At 37.8% G+C, this 17,344-nt stretch overlaps 1 protein-coding gene across 4 annotated transcripts in view; it reads right to left on the bottom strand.

Moving 5' to 3' along the window:
- Positions 1-13,302, bottom strand: part of MINAR1 (membrane integral NOTCH2 associated receptor 1) — a 47,398-nt gene extending 34,096 nt beyond the window's left edge. For 3 of the 4 annotated variants that reach the window (XR_011170324.1, XM_069098668.1, XM_069098670.1), the window contains exons 1-2: positions 13,190-13,302; positions 7,150-7,348 (exon numbers count right to left, since the gene is read on the bottom strand). The gene's annotated coding sequence lies outside the window, so the exon portion shown is untranslated. Of the gene's footprint in view, positions 1-7,149; positions 7,349-12,929; positions 13,160-13,189 lie in introns of those variants that run through there. The other variant, XM_069098669.1, reaches the window with a different exon arrangement.
- Positions 13,303-17,344: the final 4,042 nt, after the last annotated feature.

Below are 17,344 nucleotides of genomic sequence, written 5' to 3'. Positions count from 1 at the left end.
CATGATTTGTTGTTCAGGTATAGATCAGAGGTCTTTCAATTTTGAGGAGTCTTCCAACTCTGTGATGCTGTGATAATAGAGTAGTCACTCTGGTGAATTTCTCAGTATAAATCGTATGCCCAGTACATGCAAATCAAAGAGGAATTGGAATGTATCACGTCTCCCTTCCATTAGAAAACATAGGAAATGAAATGGTTTGTCTACAAACTAGGTTAATAAATTCTGCTAAAATATAGTGTTATGGTTTAGGGCCTCTAGAGGAAAAAGAAAGTAGAATTACAACCAGTTCTACTTAAAATAACAATGACAACGGCAATGACAACAATAATCAGCAAATCATTTCTGCAGAGGAAAGTCCACAGAACTCCTGATTTTTTGTAACTACTTAGAGACTCAGGATGGCATTAATTGGAAATAAGCATTTCCAAGATGGTGAAACCATTTTGACAGCTGGATGCCACTCACTTCTTTGGTCTCCAGGAGATTCAAAGAGGAAATCTTTTTAAAGATCAAAATTATTTTACTATCTGCCCAGCATGAATTGAGTATGAGTGGTTGTGTATGTATGCCTAGTTTACAGGGCTTGTCATCTTTCCTCAAATTTACTGTTGGTGCCCTGCTCCAAGTGTTTTAGAAAAGCAGTTTCATTATTTGTCTCCTCCATTGACCTCTGGGGTCCCAGACTGGTATGTAGAAACAATCAGTCTACAAAATCTTTTTTCTTTTCTTAAAAGAAAACTTTCTACCTGAGGGAGAAAAAAGTGAGGTTTGGTAAGAAAGAAAAGCTGAAAAGCAAATGATAGTCAATCAATTGTGGAATGACTGAGAAAAAAAAATATCTGAAATATGACTAATGTGATATTATTGTTCTGTAAGAAATAATGAATATGCAACATTTAGAGAAACATGGGGCAACTTGTATGAAGTGATGGAAACTGAATAAAGTTAATATGGTACATAATCATTAAATCATTGTAAATGTGGGGCGGCCAGGTGGTGCAGTGAGTAAGAGCGCCAGCCCCAGAGTCAGGAGACCTGGGATTGGTTCTGGCCCCAGATACTTAATACCCACACAAAATAACTGGCCCTGTAACCTTGAGCAAGTTATTTAACCCCAATTGCTTTCAAAATCATTGTAAATGAAAACATTAAAAGGAAGCTGAACTCAGATGAAATACAGTCACCAGTCTTGATTCTAGAGAATAGATGATGAAATACACATCTTTTCTTTTGGTAGAAATATGGCAGAAAAGGTATGCAGAATGTCACATATGCTCTCAAATCTGGTCACTATACCATTAGGTTTTACTTAATTGTTTTTCCTAGTAGAAAGAAGAGTCGTTTATTTATTATGACCAGAAGGGACTGGAAAAAAAAAGAAAATGACTTCCAGAATAAAAAAGTCATATAATAATGTTAAAAATAACGAAGAGGTAAGGGTTGCTTAAATCTATTCTCAGAACTGAAAGGGGTACATTTATGTAGATTCTTCTCCAATCTTTGTTTCTTGATACATCTTTGCACTCTTTTTCTAGTCCCATATTTCTATCTGTCCTATAGGGAATCTTTACTTGGATATAGTGCCAATCCTAAAATTTAGCACGAAACAAAACAGAAAAAGCCTCATTTCTTCGTTCACAAACCAACAATTCACTTCTGACTTCCATTAATGGCAGCAGGTCTTATTATTTTGTGCTTGATATATCTTATATATTACTGGGCCATTCTTGTTTTACGGCTAGACCACTGCTACTCATCCTCCCTCCTTTGGCCCACCTCTTCTTGGCTTTTTCAGTCAAACTTGGCAAAAGCTTTACCTTTTCCAAGATGTTTTGTTCTCTTGTCCTTCAGCCAATACAGAGACCATACTCCATAGTCATATGCTAGCTTGGAATCATTTCCTAGTTGTTTCACACATTCAGGGTCAATATTCCTAATTAAACTATAATTCCAGAGGACTGGGAAATATATGGAAGGTCCTAAGCAACAGACAGGTACTATCTTTGTATTGTTGTTTGGTCATTTCTGTTGTTTCCAACTCTTCATGATCCCATTTGGAGTTTTGGCAAAAATGCTAGAATAATTTGCTGTTTCCTTCTCCATCTCATTTTACAGCTGTGGAAGCTGAGGCAAAAAGGGTTGTCACTCAGGGTGACTTAGCCTAGTATCACCCAGCTAGTGTCTGAGGCCATATTTGAATTCATGAAGAGGAGTCTTCTTGACTCCAGGCCTACCAGTCCATCCACTGTGCTGCCTAGTTGCCTTACTATCTTCTTTGGTTCCTCTTATGTAGCAGAATTTCTGTCGCTTCTTAGCATCATTCAGATCTAGAAGACTCTCTCAAGATTATGTAATCCTTGACTCTTTTTTTCAGATGAGGAAATTCAGGTGGTGAGTGACTTGTCCAAAATCATATACATAATAAGTAGCAGAGGTATCGAACTCACAGCCTGTGGGCCCCAAGCAATCTTCCCAAATGCCCACCAATTCAGACTAAACTGTAATCAGGAAATATTTAACAAAAATAAATAAAAATGAAATATAATATAGATAATGATGTGTGGCTTTCTAAATAAATATGTGGCTACAGAGATCTATTTCTATCTGAGTTTGACAACATTGGTCTAGACCAATAGTCTAAGCATTCCTGCAGCCTGAATATTGATTTAGACATATGCAAATATTAATTATGTCCTATTATATTTGTATTTATTTTATTAAATATTTTTTAAACTGATTCATGTTTGATACCTCTATATTGGTACTCAATATTCACTTTCTTAATGAATGAATGAATTTATCCAATTGAAAGCAGCAAGAGTTTTACTTACGAAATATTTTTATTATTGTCTTGCTCAAAAGCTTATAATGGTCCCCAACTGACTATTACAGAAAATTCCTCTTTTCAACCATGAGTCTGAGGTCCTCTTTCATGAACTTAGGGCTAGACCATGTCCAGCCACCACACTTGATACATAATAAAACTAAGGCTAAATGAGGTTGATCACTCCTGCCCAAGATCACACAGGTATCATGTCAAAAATGGTATATGAACCTCGTTTCTCCAATTTTAGAACTCATACTCTGTCCACTATACAGTGTTAACATCCAAAGTTTTCCACCAATCCCCAACAAAAGGAAAGCTTAAATATTTGAATATTTTTGTATATTCTATTATCTTAATTTGCCTCTCTTTTTAAATCTGATAGCAGGGATTTATTCTTAAAGGCCACTTCAATGACATGTCATAAGCACTAACATAGATTTAACCCAAACTCTGAAACTATCTACTTCTATAGAATTGAACCTTCATAGATAGTGATTAAGAATCATTAAAAATAATGATTTCTTAGCCTTAGCAGGATTTGGCAGTGCATTCTGTATGGTGCTCAGTAGAGTTTCTGAGCAGAGAATTTTATTTTCAAATGTTTTGAACACCAAATGTCATATGGGATATAGCAGCAGCATAGCATGGTAGAAAAAAGAAAAGCTATAGCCTCGGTCACCTGGAAGCCAGACTTGTATTCTCTTTCAAGCTTGGTGACCACATGGCTATGAGATCTTTGGCAAAGCACTTAATCATTCTAGGCCTTTTGAGGTTTCCTCATCTACAACACAAGGGTTTTAGATTAAATGATTTCTAACTTCTCTTCCGGCTTGAATATTCTGACAATATTTACAATAACTTTCAGTTGATCCAACCTTTTAAAATTACTCAGAAAACTATTTTTCAATGATCCAGGAGAAGTACACATTTGTTATTATGCCCTTATGTCTTCAGACTTATTCATTACTTCAACTGAACCTCACAACATCCTTATGAGGTAGATTACACAGGTATTATTATGCCAGTTTTACAGCTGAGACTGAAGCTCAGAGAGGTTATGTGACTTGCCTACCATCACACAACTAGTAGATGCCTGAGGTTGGATTTGAATCTACATCATACTGATTCCACATACAACTCTGTCCATTAAGTAAGGTCTCCTCTCAAAATAGAAAGGGGTAGGATTTTAGAATATAAATCACCAATTTGCCATTGAACCTTTGTGCATACATCCTCTGAATATCATTTCTACCATTTCCTCTCTGCCCCACCCCCAGCTATCTACAACACAAAAGTCAAGTGAACATACTCATAATGAACCTTTGTGTCAAAGAACTGGCCAAATTCACATATAAATAGTCTTCTGGATGTTTTCCTACATATCACATTACATTAATATTCATAAAATTTACCCAATACACATCAAATAAACATGTGCCAGCATACATTTCTTTCTTTTTCATTCTTCCCCACCCATTTTCATTTCTCCCTACCCATTTCCCTCCCTCCCTCCCTTCCTCCCTCTCTCCCTTCCTTCCTCCCTCCCTTCCTTCCTTCCTTCCTTCCTTCCTTCCTTCCTTCCTTCCTTCCTTCCTTCCTTCCTCCCTCCCTCCCTTTTTTCCTTCCTTGGAATGCATCACTGAAGAATTTCACTGCACTATTATTGTTATTTCCGTTTTGTTCACAGCAGTGCTTGCTACAATAAAACTGACTTGGCTCACAGATCTATCATCACTCTGAAGCACTTAATTCCAATATTGAGCTCTAAAATTTGGGTCTAGTCATTCAGAAATTTCTCAGTACAGTCTGTAATTGAAGTTCAAATTAGGTTGATTCTATTACTCCATGTAATACAGGTATCCTAAAGGATGCCTTAAATCCTAGCTCCTACAGAAAGCTTTTCCTTATCATTCCAATTGGTAACAATACTGCACTCCAAACTATTGCTTATTTATTTGTATATATTATGAACTTGGTTAGCTATGTACATGGCATTTACTCTCAAAGAAAATATAAGCTCCTTGAGAGCAGGGACTATTTAATTTTTATCTTTTATATTGCTACTACCTTGCATACAGTAGACAGTTATTAATACTTGTTAAATTGAAGTGAGTTGAAATTGCAATTGAGTACATATTCCAATAGGCTTGGTGACCAGGAATAGTTCTAAAGCTCAGATTAGGAAAAGTGACTAAGAGGAAAGGTCAGGTTCATTTCCACTCTTGTTTTATGGTAGGAATTCTTTTACTGAGTTATGATTTAATATTAATCTCCTCAACCCTGATACAGGGTTTATAAGAAGCATCTATTTGAGCAATATTTCTACATCTTTTGCATATATCTAATAAATAGAAAAGTCAGACATTGAACATGAGTCTTCTGACTACAAGGACAACTTTCTTTCACCTACAATGTATTACATTTTATGTTATCAAATGCACCCTACAAAAAAGTTCATGGCACCCTTTGCAGTTTGACACATTCCTCCTTCAATTCAGAACCATAAAAAATGTCTCATGATGAACTTGTCTGTTTTATTTTCTCAGGAAAGGAATACTATATAAGTCAAAGCATTTCCCATTTTTGACAGTCACAAGGAAACTTAATAATATTTGGATATAAAAGTTAACCTATCTCATGTGCCTGATGTCATCAATATCTCTGTTCCTTTTAACTTTTTTTTTATTTTGAAATGTACCATTTTGTAGTGTTTTGTAATTTTGTAAACTGCTTCAAATATTTTGTAAAAATAGGTAGGATAGAAAACCGAAATAAACAAATTAATTCCTTTAATCAAAAACATCTCAATCCACAGGGGTTGAGATGACAACAAAGACAAATTCTAGATATACCTCAGGCTACAGACTACTCTAAAAAAAGTAAATAGGGCTTGAGAACTTGGCACTCTGGGAAATATCAACTTATGACCAATTGCCTTTATTTTTTCATAACTTTTATTTGTATCTTTTCCTATTTGGAGCATTTCCCAACATATTTTCTACTTAATCCTCCTTTGTAACAAAGAAAGTGTTGAGTAAGATCCAATGATCAATAATTGCATCTGACAGTATATGCGAAACTATTCTCCTCTAGTTCTCTCACTACCATGAAGGTCAAACAGTGTTTCTTTTTCCTATGAGGTGAGAATGGATTATTGTAATTACTTTTAGTTTGGGAGAATTTTGGTGTTATTTGCACTACATTAGTGTAATCATGTATTTTGCTCTCTTGGATCTATTCTCTTAACACTGTTTATCCATGTAAATCTTAGCTTTTCTAGTTCATATCAATCTTCCTAGGTTTCTCAAAATCTCTGATATTCATTTCACATGACACTTTCTTTTAGGTATACTTCAAATATTTCATGGCTGAAAGTAAGGTCTCATCCTTTGGGGGGGGAGATAGACTTGTGATTTATATTACTTTAGGGTACTCCCAGTGAGGAAACTCCTTCTACCAATATAGATTACCAACTGCTCTTCAGCTTAGAGTCTCAGAAAGATTCCTGGGGCACTGAAACATTAAGTGTCCTGCCCAGGGTCACACAGCCAATATGTGTCAAAGGTAGGACTTGAACCCGGGTCTTCCTGCCTCTCTATCCACTATCTTACACTGCCTCTCAACAGACCTTGATTTACTCATCATTTAAATGGAGAGGTTGGACAAAGCAACCCCTTTAGTTCCTTCCAGCTCTCGAATCCTGTGATTCTATTCTTCAGATGTCACTGAAAATGCTCACTAATGCATAGTCATTGTTCAAATTCTGTTTTAAAATTTAAATGAGTGGAGACTTGTGCCTGCCAAAAAAAGAAAAAAAAACCTTATTAATATTATCACCCTTACCAGGTTGATTGTGCACTGGCAGACAGCCAGTAGGACAAAGGCAGCCCAGATTTTGCCATCTTGACCTGGTCATTACTGTCACTACCATAGTAGATAATAAAAACAGGAAAAGTCTGCTGAGCACAAGTCACACATTCTCTTGTTCTTCACATATTCAGGAGTATTACCAATTCCATAGGACCTAGTTCAGATAAGGAGGAATCAAAGGACAGCTTGCTTCAAACTCCCTGCTGTAGTGCAGATACATTCTGCAGTGCCCAAATCAGTCTTAATACTCAGATAGACAAGAATCTATTAACACTTGACATCAGTTAAATAAATGCACACACTAATGCAGGCTCTAGACAAGACGCATATGGCACTATATGGTTTGATTACTGGAAGAATTGTTTGGATTTCACAATGAATTTGAGATGATTTATTAACTCAGAGACAAATGAATACAGTATAAGTCAAGAATTTATATATAGTACTCTTACCCAAAAGCAAGAGAGGGAGGTGACCATAGACCGATAGAATGGTGGAGCTGGAAGGGATCTCAGGGAACATTTAGTCCAACCCCCTGAAAATATGGGAGAGGAAAGAGAAGGGAAAGAACTTGCCCAAAGTCACCCAGCTAAATTGTGGCAGAACCAGGAATAGAAATCCAGTCTGCGGACTCTTAGTCCAGTGGAGTATCTGAAAGAGAACACATGATTGACAATGCAGTTAGTATCTTTGGTTTAATTTAATGGTCTCAGTTTAGCCATTGAGGAACTCTAGCTCCAGGTTTCATTTTTTTTCTTCTCCAAATGAACCTCATAATTATCACTGGATTGACTTATCTTATACTGGAAGGTTTTATGATATCAAAAGCAAACCTATTATTTGTAAAATTTCCAAAAACATTTTGTTTTATATGGGTATGGTAAAACTCTTTGACTTATGATGGAAGGAATATGGTACAGAGTCAAGAGAATTTACAGTCAAGAGATCTGGGCTAGAATCTTAGCTCTGACACTTTCTATCTGTGTGATTGTAGGTATATCCAAACACCTTCTTTATCTCTGTTTCTTTACCTCTAAAATGGGTATAAAAATGCTTTTCCTAACAGAATTATTACATGGAAAATGCTTAATAAAAGTAAAAGGTTTTTGTGAACTTGAGAGCATTATATAAATATGAGTTATTACTTTGCCACATATGTAGCGATAAACAAACATACACATATACATATATACATAGAGAGAGAAAACCAATACAGAAAGTGCTGTATTTCTTAGTTTTTACAATGTCCACTTATTTAATGCACAAGTAGCCTATATTGCCTAGCAATGTGTTAAATAACACTGACAAGTGTGTACATTCTTAACTAAGTTCAATTTCAGTTGTTGGATTAGAGAAATGTTTTCTTCCCAACCTAAGGCCTTCCTGGCTCATTTTTCCACATGGACATTGGTCAGACAGATTCTCTCAAAGAATAAATTACTCCTTGGAGTAAATTAAACATGTCAGTTCTTCCAGGCCAAGAGGTTCCATTCAATTCATTGTACTAGAAATATTGTTTATCAAAAGACACATTTCTTATCTCTGAAAGTTAATGTAATTACTTTTGAGACTAACTTTCTCTTGGAGAGTCCTTAGACACTGAGGAAACCTAAAGGATAATGGAAATGATTTTTTTCCCATTTCTCTATCTTTTCTACTTCTTTAAGATTAACTTTCAGAGGCAACTTTTATTCTTTCTCATAGTCACACTTCTTACTCAAGAAGCTAAGAATATTTATGCAGGAAACTCTTACTAACCCAATATTTGACCAGAAATTTCTATTTAGTGGCAAAGCAATATAATAACTTCATAGAATATCAGGGATTGTAAGATGTTCATATGTTTTGCAAATAAATAAAGTAAGATTATATTATAACTGGTACTGATTTGTTGCAACACATTATCTTAAAATATATAATTTGAAAATGGACACTCATTAATGACCTGCATATAGTACATATATATATATAATATATATTTTTTTCTGTATTAACTAGAATATTTCACTAAATTTTAAGAATTGAAAAGAACCTCCAGGATCATTTGGTATAATACAGAAATTCCTTCTCCAACATTTCTGACAGTCTCTTCAGTACCTTCAGTGATGGCAAGTTCATTATTTCATGAAGCATTTTTGACTGCTCTAATTGCTAGTGTTCTTTTGCCTATGTAGCTGAAATTTTGCTCTTTATAATTTCTAGCAATTGGTCCCAGTTCTGTCTACTATAGTAACTTGGAAAAGGTCTACTCTCTCTACCAAATGACAGCTGGTCAAATATTTGAATATGCCTATCATGAATTAACTAAAATATAACTTTTCTAATTTAAACAACTCCATTTCATCATTTAACGTGGTTTCTAAACTTCTCGCCATTCTTGTCACCCTTATCTGAATATATAGCACTTTGTTGGTGTTCCTCATAAAACATGGTTCCCAGTTAACCTTGATTCTCAAACTGGGCATTGATATTCAACAGAGGTCAAAAACAGAAAGTCACCATGTATACTTAAAGTACACATACTTGCATTCTTAGTGATAACAGCAAACTGGAAAAAATTTGTGCAGCCATTATTTATTTGAGGAATGACTGAATAAACTGTGATAAATAAATGTTACACAATATTATCATGTTGTAAGAAGTGATAAATGAAGAATTGAGAGAAACATGAGATTTGAATGATGTGATGCAGAACAAGTAGGCAGAAAAAGAAAAACTATACGTTTGTGTATACACACACACAATGATGGCAGTGTAGTGCAGGCGTTCTTAACCTGTTTTTGTATCTTGAAACCCCTTGTAGTCTGGTGAAATCTATGAATCTCTACAAACTATTATCTTCATTCTTAATTGAATCTCATTAGATATGGCTGAAAATAAAGATACAGGTTTTCCCCATCCATATTCACAGACACCCTGAATCCATCCAGTGGTCTCCAAGTTAAGAACCTCTGATACTAAAACAATGCTAAAAGGCAAATGTACTTAGATCAATTGCAGTGATAGATCTTAGACCTGGGGAACAAAGGATAAAGTGGATTTCTTCACTTTTCAGGAATTTTTAGTGTGATAAGGGGTAATGTTGTTAATAAAAAAAACTATTTTCATTTTATGAAATACTTTAGGGTTTACAAAGCACTTTATCTCATTTAATTCTCACAACCACCCTGTGAGCTGGATGTTTTTATTATCCAGATTTTTCTAGAGGAACAGACTGAAGGTCAAAGAGGAAATGACTTGTCCAGAAACTTATAGCCAGAAAGTGTCTCAGGTAGTATTCAAACTCAGTTCTTCTTAATTCTAATTCTCGCACTCTAACATTTCATTTGTTATTAGTTTTGCTTAACTGATTTAGTGTGTGTGTGTGTGTGTGTGTGTGAAAAACAGACAGACAGACAGAGAGAGAGAGAGAGAGAGAGAGAGAGAGAGAGAGAGAGAGAGAGAAAATGGGGTAGTATTGGGAAATAGGACAATGATGTCAACAACAATAACAACAATGGCATGAATAAAACATAAAAATAAGAATTCTACTGAGATTTCCATTTCCCTCCAATTGGACTGTAGAATTGTAATAACATGGTTCAAGATTGCTTTAGCTTTCTTAGAAGTTCCATTCACTAGTAGCTTCATTTTGATTACTGTTTAACTTTAAACTGACTGGAAGAGGGGAAGAAGTAAAATACACCAAAGATACATGATTGATTAACCATACACTTTATTCCCTGACCAGGGAGGGCAGCTAAGAGTGGATTTCTTTTATTTCTTCAACCCTTTACTTCTTTACTTTCTTCTTCCCATATTGATTCTGTCTCAGGGTTTAAATTGTAGGGAGGCAGTTCTCACAGAATTTGACATCTAGGACTTCTTCCTAATGTGTATTAAACTGGAATCAGTAGAGCTGTGACTTTTCCTTCATTTTAATCATGAAATTAAGTCATTGTTCCAAGATTTGGTTCTGCCTCATATTTGTCAAGATTTGAAAATGGTGGATATTTTCCACCAACTTCTTTGCCATATCATGAATAGTATAAGAAATAAAAAACAATCCCTCAAATTTTCACAATCCTTTATGGATTATAAAACACAGCCCCAGAAGAAATCTCCTTTGATTAACCTCTTTTATGGCATTTTGCTGATAAGTAGAAGCTACCAAACTCTTCACATAGCTAGACAGAAAATGTACAACAGGTGGAGAGAGATGATATCACAGATAGTCAATGACTTAAATGGTCTCAGAAACTGAAAGGCCACAGAATTCTTTCCCAAGCAGTTACCACTGGAGATACTAAAAGAGTAAAATTAAATAAATGCCTAAAGGAACATAATACTAACATAATAAATAAATAAAAGCCCTTAATATCCAGAATTTATATATTTCATTGCTCATTAGTATTTTTATGTACTGACATTGCCTCCTTGACCTTACTGAACTCATAAATAAATCTGAACAGTTCCTTTCCCATTGAACTGTCAACACCAAGTTAATTCTCACCCATTTGCAGCTTCTTACAAACATCCCTGACAAGGATCAAACCAGACTGTTAATCTGGTACTTATCTAAACTGTCTCTTCCAGCTATGGTAACAACAACAAACAACAATCAAAACATCAACAACAAAAACCAAACCTTAAAATCGCTGCTTCTGCATGCTCATCTCCCTCCATCCCCCCCCTCCCCCACTCCCCCAATCTGATCTGCATGGCTTATGTGAAATGGCTTTAGATTTTACAGAGGTGCTCCATGAAATTCACACTACACCAATATTCCCGAACTTCAACATTCACCAAAACAAAGCTGCCAAGCTCACACTGAGTTAGTAACAACAGATCTGTGGTTCAGAATGGCACCTAATGGATGAATTGGCTCCAGCTGGCTTCTACCTTCAGAGAAGTCTGAAATATTCCAACAGTCAAAGAAAGGGGGGGGAGAGTGGGGTTAGGGGGCTGTCATTTATATTCACTCTTCATCAAGGAGGGCAGTGGCAGCTTGTAAGCTTCTGGGTGGGGTTTATAATTGGCCACATTAAGACTGGCAAACAGCCCTTGGCAACTCTTCTTATGATGCATAAAAATAAAACCTGTATTAAACACAGAAGGGCGCAGCACCTCATCATTACAAACAAATTAGGATGGTCTGGCATGGGATTTGCTGTCTCTGGATTTCCACTCTAAATCATTTCCTCACCCAAAATAAACAGGTCCCCCCAAAATCCTCTACATAAAGGATTAATTCTATCACATGAGATTTCTCCAGTAGCTCTGGATGTTTTCCTTGTTCTTACAAAATATAACTTTACTCCAACCTAAAGGGGTTAATAAATGAAAGGTTCATTGCCATTGTGTGTACAACACCTTAAACACAGGCTACAATTTGTGAGGCACCTCATTGCCAAACAATGCTCAGCTTCACGCTTGTATTATTCTGTTATGTAACTGAAATGCTGGTTGAGGATGCCCGCTCCGTGCCAAGGAAGTGTACAAATCATGATTACAGTTTGATCTATGACCTGCAGGAATTTCACATTATGATTTATGAATCATTGTCATTAACTATTTATTACATAGGTATGGCATCTCGGGCATATAGAAATGCACATTCCACACACAGCTTTGCCATCTTCCGGGTATATTTAACTGAAAATCTTCATCTCACCAGCCAGATACAAGTATAAGTCTCACATGTCAATGTGCCGGGAGATCTAAATTTTTTTAAATGTATGCACAAGGTACCCCATCAGAGGTTTGTTGGAGGTCAGCATTCTCATTTGAATGAAGACCCCAGGCACCGAAAACTTGGTAAAAAACCAAACCAAAACAAAACAAACAAACAAAAAAACCAAACAACCCAGCTTTCTTCTTGTGAATTTTATTCCACCCAAGACATTTAACATTTCCTGAGCCTGAAAACCAGCTCTTCCTTTCCAGCCATCCCAAGCTCCCCATTTTAACACACTTCCACCAACCTTATCCCACTGATAATAAACTGAACATGAATTGCTTTATTCAAGAGATCAAATGGATTTAAAGGAAAGCATTAAGTACAGACTTTCACACGCATGCACATGTCCTATACATCCTGCACCTCTATGTCCACCTGTATTTTGTGTAAAGAACTGTGGGGGGAGGGGGGGCAAATTGACAATATAACAAATAACCTCTCAAGTTACTGAAGAAAGCTTCTCCTCGTTCACCGCTGCCTTTAGGTTTGCTCTGTCCAGGGCATGGTACTTACCCCCTTCCTGGATTCTTTACATCCTCCCGGAACCCTAACAGATGCGGAGGAGCTGTGAGTCCCAGGCATCACCAAACCTCTGCCTGTCTCCTGCCGGCCAAGTCAGCCCCCGGGAAGGAGGTCGGGATAGCCCCGAGTCCCTCACCCCCTGCCTCCTTCAGAGACCGGACTAGCCCGGGTCCTTTCCTCTCCCTCCCTCACGCCCCCTTCGTAGCTGATGCCGCCACCGCTTCCAGGCTGTAGGCGCTCGCTCTCCTCACCTGCGTGGCTCCCCACCTGGCTTTGTCTGGAACTGGGCTGGCCCAGGTCAGGCTCATCTGCAGCAGGAGCGGCATCCCGGGGAGGGGGCGGGCCCGGATTGGAGTCCGGGGGGCGGGCGGACTGCGCGGGCTGCCATGGTGCTCCGGCTCTCTAGGTTCGCTGCGGGCAGCCCCGGGAAGGCTCGGGACCCGGCGAGCGGCTGCTCCCGCTGGTCGACTCGGGACTGCCTCCTGCAGCCCGGCGCGCTGCCGCCACCAACGCCACTGCCTCCACTAGTCGCCTTTGTGTCTCTGGCTGCGCCGCAACGTCACCCGCCGGCTCAAGACCAGTTAGGAGGGCTAGCGAGGGAGTCTCGAGGCTGGAGGTGGGAAGCAGGCGGACTACTGGGGCTCAGCCCCGACTGCACCTGCCGCTGCCTCTCGTCCTCCATCTCCCTCTGCGGGCTCCCCTCGCACTCAGGCGAGTGGCTCTGGGCGAGGGGCAGAGCTCAGTTGCAGGAGGGGGTGGGTCCGGGAGGAGTGGGTAGAAACCATCTGCAAACCTGGGTAGCAGCCTGGGCTCCTACTTGAGTGGAGCAGGACCGATTGAGCGGCAGGAGGGAAGGAGGGAGGGAACTGTTGTGGACCACGAGGGAGGACCAACAACTGCACTGAACTGGATTTGTTTGGATCCTTTCCATCTGCAGCGCGGGAGAAGGAACCCTCTATTTGAGATCCAGTTTTCAGGAACAATTTTTCCTCTCCTAGACTTCCCTTCTGAAGGTGACTGCAGCCTTCAGCTGAGCAGCAAATAGCGTGTGTGTGTGTGTGTGTGTGTGTGTGTGTGTGTGTGTGTGTGTGTGTATGCATGCACATATGTCTAAATAAAATATCATTCCCTTTGGTGCACCCTCAGTTCTGTATCCCTTTGCAGGCTAATGTTCCGGATTTCAGGAACTCCGCAGCCATTTGGAAAACCCAGAGCAAAGTGACCAGCTTTGTTATTGATTTTCCCTCCAGGGTCCTGTCTTGGTCTAATTGGTACCTAGGTTGTAAAGATGGCTGGTCATGTGATCACATACTTCCTCACCAAACATACCTAAGCTAGAATGTGTTTTAAAAGTAAAACAGTATCCATCTCTCCAGGGAAACCCTTTATAAATCACACAGATCAATGCAGTAGGACTGAAACCTAGTTGCAGCAACTATGAATTCAAGACCTTTCCCAATGGGCTGGAAAAGCACAAAACAGTGGAGCGTCTTTCACCTCAACGAAGAAGCACAGCAATGTAAAAACTCGAACAAATTTGGAGGTGACATGATCACATAGAAGAGAAAACTGTCCAAGCCTTTTAGAGAAGCAAAGAAAACACCAGTTAAAGATTTGCTACCTGGGAGTACTGGGACACAAGAACTGCCTTAAAGTTCACGGGTGCCATCTCAGAACACAACTACATTTCATTGGTTGAGGTACAGAGGCACACACATATATGCATGCATGTGTATAGGACTAGAAAGGAAGAGAATAACATAGATATAGATATAATTGATATACAAAACTTCCTCTGATCAGAGAAAATGGATTATTTTTTTCTGTTGAAAATAGAAACTTTATTACCCCAGGTGCCAAACCTTAGGATATTGACTCTTCCATTTCCTTGTTCTTCCCATGCCCATAAGTAGCCAAAAAGCACACGGATTATTAATACCCTTTGTTCTTAAAAGATTGCATGGTGTTTATTCTTCCATTAGTCTCTCTACATAATTCTATGACTAAGAATCCCATTTTGTTTAGGGAGAAACTGAGGCTTGGAGAGGTTAATAAAAGAGCTAATATCAGTTTCTTCCTTCTAGTCCTTTGGTTTGATAATTAAAATGTTTCCCAAATGGATATTTGGCTGAATTACTACTTTATTCAGAGGTAAGAGGAGAAGGTTGCTTAAATAAGTATTTTATCATTTGGGGAAGATCATTTGAAGGAGTAGTTTTGAATTAGAGAAAAGGGTATGAAAGCCTGTCAAAAAATTGCATCCATATCATCTTATGTCTGTATAAAACATACACACGTATGCGTGTATGAACAAACACATATTCACAAGCAAAAATCCTAATTAACCCAATGTGAGTAGTGGAAAAATCCTCTAAGGGTCAATTTTTGATCTGAGTTTGTAGTCAGGGAAAGAGCCTACTTTTTGGTGAGCAAGAAAATACTCACATTTGGCAGAAATTACCATATGAACTTGGGTAAATTATTTTGGGTCCATGAAAAGTCAAACATGACTGGATGCTGCACTGGACACTACTGATAATGACTCAACAACAACAACAATGGAAAGTTATTTAACTTCTCTGAACCTTAGTTTCCTCATCTTTAGAATAGGACAGATGTAAGGACCAAATGAAATAACTGCTATGTTGTTATCAATGTCAGAGTCAATAATAGGGTTGAGGAGGTCTTCATATGATATTCTTTTATTAACAAAATATATACTTTGGACAAAACTCCATTCTGCAGCATAGAAACGCAGTGCCTCAAATGGAACAAAACAGCAAAAAACTCATAAGGAATAAAACTATAGCACTGCCCTACAACAGTTCCTAGAATATGCATATAATACCCTTAGCTAACACAATCATTTAACCAAAAAGGAAGAAGACATCCTTTGGTTAGACTGTGCTGTTGGTGCGTATATGCTGGTGGTATGGAACCGTAAGAGTATTCCATTTCAGCAGTTGCACAAGCTAAATAAAAATAATCACTTTCTTTGCTTTGTGACACTGCTGAGGTTTCAAGGGGGAGAGCAAAAATGTCAGGGACAGTACTTGTAATCTTCAAGTACTTCTAATGGTTCTGATGTGTTCAGTTTATTCTAGGAGTAAAACAATCACAATCAGTCAATATGGCAATGCTAGAACATTTCACCCTGCACTCTGGGCCTTGTATTATGTAATCCCTATGATCTCACTTACAGAGGCTGAAATCCATCTTGATCCAGCTCCATTATCCCTAGCAAGGATTGACTCATGTTAAAAATGAGTAGAGAGTAATTGTAGACAGAGCAACATCTATTTCATCTCATAAATCTCTAGCTAAGTCTTAATAGAGATGGTCAAGGCAAGTCTTGAGAAATTGTTCTCTTGGTAATTTAGAAGAACTGACTTTTTTAATCTCCCAGGTTTGCAACCCCAGCATTATCCTCAATTTCTCACTTTTTCTGATCCCACATAGATAATCAGTAGATAAATATTGCCATTTCTACATCTACATATATTCACACAGCCGTCACCTTACTTTAAGCTCTTATTACCTCTCAGCTCCCTGAGATTATTTCAGTGGCTTCCTAGTTAGTCCCCTTGCCTCATGTCTCTTCTTAATTCAGTCGTCCTTAGAGTACCACAAATATTTTCCTGCCACAAAAATTTTCCTTAAGTGTGGATCTGATCATGTCATTCCCCTACGTAACCATTTCTGGTGGCTCTTTAGTTCCTCAAGGATAAAATATGTACTCCTTTGTTTCATTTTTAAAGTCCTTTACAACCTGACCCCAATGTATCTTTCCAGCCTCAATATACATTATAACTATTCCTACAATTTAGGATCCAGCTGAAAGAGCATTTTCTCTATTCCTCACACTCAGTGCTCCACCTCCCACCTCTTTATCTTTATTCTGTCCCTCATGCCTGGAATGAACTCCCTCTTCAACTCTGCCTCACAGAATCCCTCTTATCCTTTAAGATTAAAATCAAGCAATATGTCTACATGTTGTTATTCCAGAAAACAACATTTCCCTGATCCTTTTCAATGACTAGTATCTTCCCTCCCAAACTCTCATATATTTAGTTACTTTGCATTTATTTATATGTATTCTTTTTACATTTATTCTGTATATACTTATAGAGCATACCCCAAATATCAGTGCATTTTTTAAGCTTCAATTTAGTTTTAAGATTTAATAGTTTCAAACTGCTAAGAATTTTTTAGGATGTTATGTATGCTTGTCTCCTTCATTAGAACATAGGTTCTTTGAGAGAAGGGTTTTTTTAAGAGCTAATAAATACTTGGTTGGTTGATTGGTTGATTGATTGATTGATTGAATAAAGAACATTATGTCAAAGAATGAGAAAACTATCAAATTTTGTTGTTTGGTCATCTACAGTATTCCAGTTGAGAACATT

Source organism: Petaurus breviceps, unplaced genomic scaffold, assembly GCF_028583685.1.
Source record: "Petaurus breviceps papuanus isolate PSGF00001 unplaced genomic scaffold, PetGlider_PUasm1.0 37, whole genome shotgun sequence".
NCBI classification, from domain to species: Eukaryota; Metazoa; Chordata; class Mammalia; order Diprotodontia; family Petauridae; genus Petaurus; species Petaurus breviceps.
Note: the sequence above shows the minus strand (reverse complement) of the source record. Positions and strands in the feature narration are given on the sequence as shown.